The following is a 5,000-nucleotide window of genomic DNA, read 5'->3' on the forward strand; positions in this document are numbered from 1 at the left end:
TGCAACTGGCATTTTCTATGTCGCACAACAGCATTAAACATGGACAGCATCGAGTCTAGTTTTTATTAAGTTACATCTGCATACGCATTGGAACATTTTCAGCATCGAAAGTGAAGTATTCATACCCTTCATTTTGTGGAGCATTCCTTTTCGCATATTCGAATGTTCTTATGTCCTTGTTATGAGGGTTAGAAGATAGCCAAGGGTTTAGGGAATACAACCCTTGTGAGAATACAACCCTTAGAATACATGCAAGAATACATCGCTTAGAGAAAGTGGACTATCTCAGTAACCATAGACGGAACAAGACGTGTGGTTTTTAGGTGTGCGAATATCAGTGAAATAAAGAAGTGTAAAACAACCGACTTTATTCACAATCATAAAAGTCCTCATTAAGAAAAATGTAAACCAATATTTGTATCCTTTTAACTTTGTATGCATTTCAAACCGTGCAAATCAATTGGCATTTTCACTGGACAATGATGAGTTTCCAGCGATAATAACTCACAACCGCTTAATTGCTCGCAGCGATTCATAAAACAAAAGTTACTCCTATTCGAACCGCATTTTGCATAAACCGCAAATGCTCATGAATTGTACTGTCAAACACTCGCAGCATAATGCATTTTAGACGCGGCAACCGAGATCCAATCAACGGACAAAATGCATTGTCAATAGCCCCACTTGGCAAATAGATTCATAGCATGCGTTGCTAATGCAAACAACACAAAAACGCATTTCACTCTAGTGCCCTCTATAGTGCAACCTAGATAACTAGCTTAACCAAAAAACCCCCGAGAGTGCACCGTTTCGATCTCAACAAAAAAAAAAAAAAAACCACACGGTGCACCTAAAAACCACCGAGCTAATACTGTTAGGCGAGAGCTAATAGAATTACTAAACACAGCGCGATAATTTGCTAGATAAACGTCCAACTGACCCCTCTATCGCAAGCGATTGCCCTCCCCGGGGTTCGGCTTTCAAATTCAATCTAGTAAAACCACTTCAAATGTCCAGGCGGCAGGTACGATGCACCGCAGCGTGCATCATCGGCATCACCATGTTTTTTTTTTCTATGTTCCAATAGTTAACCAGCGAGGCCAATGAAAAGAAGGAAAAGAAAGCACCTTTCCTGACCGGCCACCGGAGTTTCAACCCCTGCGGGTGTGTGTGTGTGTGTGTGTGTGTGTGTGTGTGTGTGTACGCACCAGCTGTCAAATGCACGTATGCAAGCGGCAAAATCGTAAATATGCAATGCGCCGCATGGTTTGACACCGTGGTTAGCCGCAGCAGCTCGGGGTCGAGGCCACAAAACAGGAGGAATAGCACGAGGGGCTGGAACAGCAGCAGGAGGAGGAGGAGGAGGAGGAGCGGAATGTGGAGTGCAAAAAAGGTGGGAATTTTCCCGCGACACACACACACACACACACACACACAATACGCGTGTTTGGTGTGAAAGTTTAATGATCGCGCGTACGTGGCTCCCGGGTGAGGGGAATGAGGGGGTTGGGAAGTCAGGAGTCAAATGATGTTGTCCGGTGGTCCGCCGAGCATGCAGTGCATGACGAGAGATGTATAGAGAAATTATTGTTTAAAAAAAAGGGTGCTCGGTGCAGCACTACGTCAAATGCAGTTTTTATATTTCCAAGAGGCACTTGAGTTCCCTTTTTTAACATGTTTCCGCCGGGCGTACATCACTGTGAAGAGGGAAGGGGGGGTCGAGAGTACTCACTAGAGCACGCACTGTATCGCAATCGTCCTGAGGTTTGAAGCTTTAAAACATGATTTGCGGTTCAATCAAAATGGCTGACCGGATCACTAATCATCATCGTTTAACCGTCATCTCGGTTTAGTATCGAGATCTAGTTTACTCAACAAACACTTGCACACACACACACGCATTCGTTTCGTGGTGTGTTTGTGTGACGAGCCCGTCGAGTGACGCAGCAAAAGCTCACTCCAGTTTCCACCAATCTGTCAAACAAAAAAGGGCGGATGCCCTAGTAAACAATTCATTCGCCAGGATTCGATTTGACAAATTTGTGCCCTTCCCTGTCTGGTGCCCACACTCTCCGGCCTCAATCTGTCATCGAAACCGACCCTTAGCACCGCGCCGTGACCACTGGCAACGCATATTTCTTGTTTGCCATCGAAGCAGCCCGGGAATGCGCCGATCGCCACCGAAAGTAAAACATTATCTCGAACACCAACGGCATCGGTTTTCCACGTTCCCCGTGCGTGTGGCGAGGTGGTCGGTGCGGCCATTGGTCATCATCATGCCAGCTGCAGATCGAACCGATCTTCCAGCACATCCGGCAACGGCATGTTCAATGATTTGTGTGACCGGTTTTTCGGTGTGTGCGTGCGAGTGTGCGTGCGTGTGTGTGTTTTGGGTGCTATTTTCACTTGATTCAATTGTCCGGTGCGTCGCGCCGTGTTGACTTTACTTTGTCAAATGGAAATTGAATTTCCCCGCGTAATGGAAAAGACACAAAAACTGGCCCAAACCAGCGGGGGGCCGTCGTCTATTGGTTTAGCAGCAGCACCAGCAGTGGCAGCAGTTCGGCAAAAAACTAAAAAAAACCGAATTATGTGCATCCGGGTGTTTTTCGTATTGTTAGCGTCAATAAAATGGTGGACGCATGGTTTGGTTTCGGAGGGTTTTTTGTTTCATGCCCGGCGATAGTGGGATAGTAGTGGTTGTCTCTATGTTTTTTGTTTTTTGTGTATCGTTTTACCGGAAAATGTATTTTTGCTGTACGCTGGAAACATATAAAAACAAAGCGACACCATTATTGATAGCATTCAGTGTCATTGTTATAGCATTGATAGCATTCAGTGTCATAGCAGCATTGCAAATTGTAATACAAGAAACCATCTGCTGCGGCGCCGACAAACCCGCTTTCCATCGGGGGCCAAACCGGGGGCCGGAAAATCTGTCATTTGTTTATGCAAACACTAGGCGCCTGGCGGGTTTCGGATTGTTGTGTGTGTGTGTGTGTGCGTGTGTGTTCATCCAGGCGTCTGGTGCTGATTAAAACCTGTGACCGCGATCCTTTGTTCAGGCGACAAATTGCATTCGCCATCACGCAGACAAGACAGAAACGTAGCAATCTGCCTCAGCTGACGCTGCTGCTGCTGCTGCTGCTGCTGTTGCTGCTGTTGCAATTGGTTTGCTGCTAACACCACTAAACGAATTCGCTCCTGTAAACGCAACTGTCCGACACATTTCGGTTGTAACACACACACACACACACATGTGTGTGGCCACGCATCCGGTTTTGTGGGGGGCGACCACCACGGTTTACATGAACACACATACGGTATATGGTGCCGGCTGGCAAAACATCGGCATCACGACGACGACGTGACAGTCGTGGAAGGCGCCACACGGCACAAGCGACTATGACGATGACGACGACGCTTGCTGGTTAGCTTAGGCCACGGCTGGCGCAAACGGTTGGAACGGAAATCCGTTGCAGAAGCCATCACCAGCCCAGCAACGGGTGGTGGCATGTTTGTGGCCCGCGGAACCGACGTTACCGCAGCGCAAACAACAATCGGGCAACCGTTTGGCGCCGCCACCGGGTCTGCAATCAGCATCACAAAGCTCCCAGCTGCACTCGAATGCCACTCGAGTGTGAAAATTGCGCCATCCCCAAAAAGCGGAGCATAAACACTCTGGATTCACTAATCAAACCGGAAACATGTTGCTCCCCGTTTTTAGGGGAGCATTACAGACCAACACACACACACCGGGGTTGTTGCTGGTAAGCAATGGCCACCGGTTTGCTACCACCACCATCATCGACCGCTTCATTCCGTGGTGTGGTGGTGCCGTTCGAGTGTAAATGGATCCCGGTACCGGATTGGTAGCGCTGTTGGTCACGATGCCATCTGACTCCACGATGTAACATCCGCGATCGACGATATCCTTCCGGTGGAGATGTGTCAAAAGCGGAAGGAGGGAGTAAATCACGGCGGGTTCATGAATGGGTTCATGCGAGGAACATCGGGGATCACCATAAAAGGATTTCTTTATCTTGGAAATCGATTTCTAATGCTAATAACCATTTATTGGTCGTGTGTGAGATTATGTTGGGTGTTTTCTTCCAAGATAAAGCTTTTTAGTAAACTTTGAGCACTGTTTCCTCGTATTAAACGAATGTTTTGTTTACTCTTCAGTTTCCTCTTTGTTTTAGCAACATTTTGCTATACGAAATACATTATTTCAAACAATCTTTATAGTTCAAATCTCGGTAAAAAACGGTCGTTCGATATTAAAATGAAATTCAAGTTCAAATTATGGTTATAATAAGAAAATTGAATGAATTAATGCGAATATACGTTCTTTTAATAAATTATAAATCAAAAATGGACGGAAGATTGGAACGAAACGATATTATTCACTTTAATAACATTACAGCTACATTCTATGCTAGTATGCGATCATTACTAACCATTTGTATGTGTTTTAATGTGTTTTGCTTTAAAGAATAGTGCTTTTAGATAACTTTACGCATATTTGGCTCGTGTTATTGAATGTTTTGTTTCCTTTTTGGTAAGTTCTGTTTTAAATTTAGCAACATTATGTTTAGGAACAACTGATTTTAAAAAAAAATTGAAAATCAAAAGCATGTGTATAACAATAGAATATACTAACGATTTCGCTCAACAGCCAGTGCATTAGTAAATCAATATAATTAGATCAATATAAAATGAAGCAAAAACTAACAGCAAACTTTAGTCATCAAAAATTGAACAAACAAAGAGAAAATAAATCATGCCTAACAAATGGAACAATTGCATTGAAAAATGTCGTCACCATTGCCAGGACCGATGAATGAAACGAAAACGTCCCATCAACCACCGGACCCACAATCGAGCGAGCGAGCGTTTAATGTTGTTTAAAAAATGGTTGACAATTATTTGATTACCAATCAGACAGGGATGGGACCACGAACGGTCGCGGCCACGATTTGAGCAAACTTTGTCATCTG

General features: G+C 44.9%; 2 protein-coding genes across 2 annotated transcripts in view; one reads left to right on the forward strand and one right to left on the reverse strand.

Moving 5' to 3' along the window:
• LOC125953375 (pericentrin) overlaps positions 1-5,000 on the forward strand; it is a 465,615-nt gene that overhangs the window by 255,598 nt on the left and 205,017 nt on the right. The window lies entirely within an intron of this gene.
• LOC125953400 (uncharacterized) overlaps positions 1-5,000 on the reverse strand; it is a 49,793-nt gene that overhangs the window by 1,859 nt on the left and 42,934 nt on the right. The window lies entirely within an intron of this gene.

This window comes from Anopheles darlingi, chromosome 3 (genome assembly GCF_943734745.1).
Source record: "Anopheles darlingi chromosome 3, idAnoDarlMG_H_01, whole genome shotgun sequence".
Lineage (NCBI taxonomy): Eukaryota > Metazoa > Arthropoda > Insecta > Diptera > Culicidae > Anopheles > Anopheles darlingi.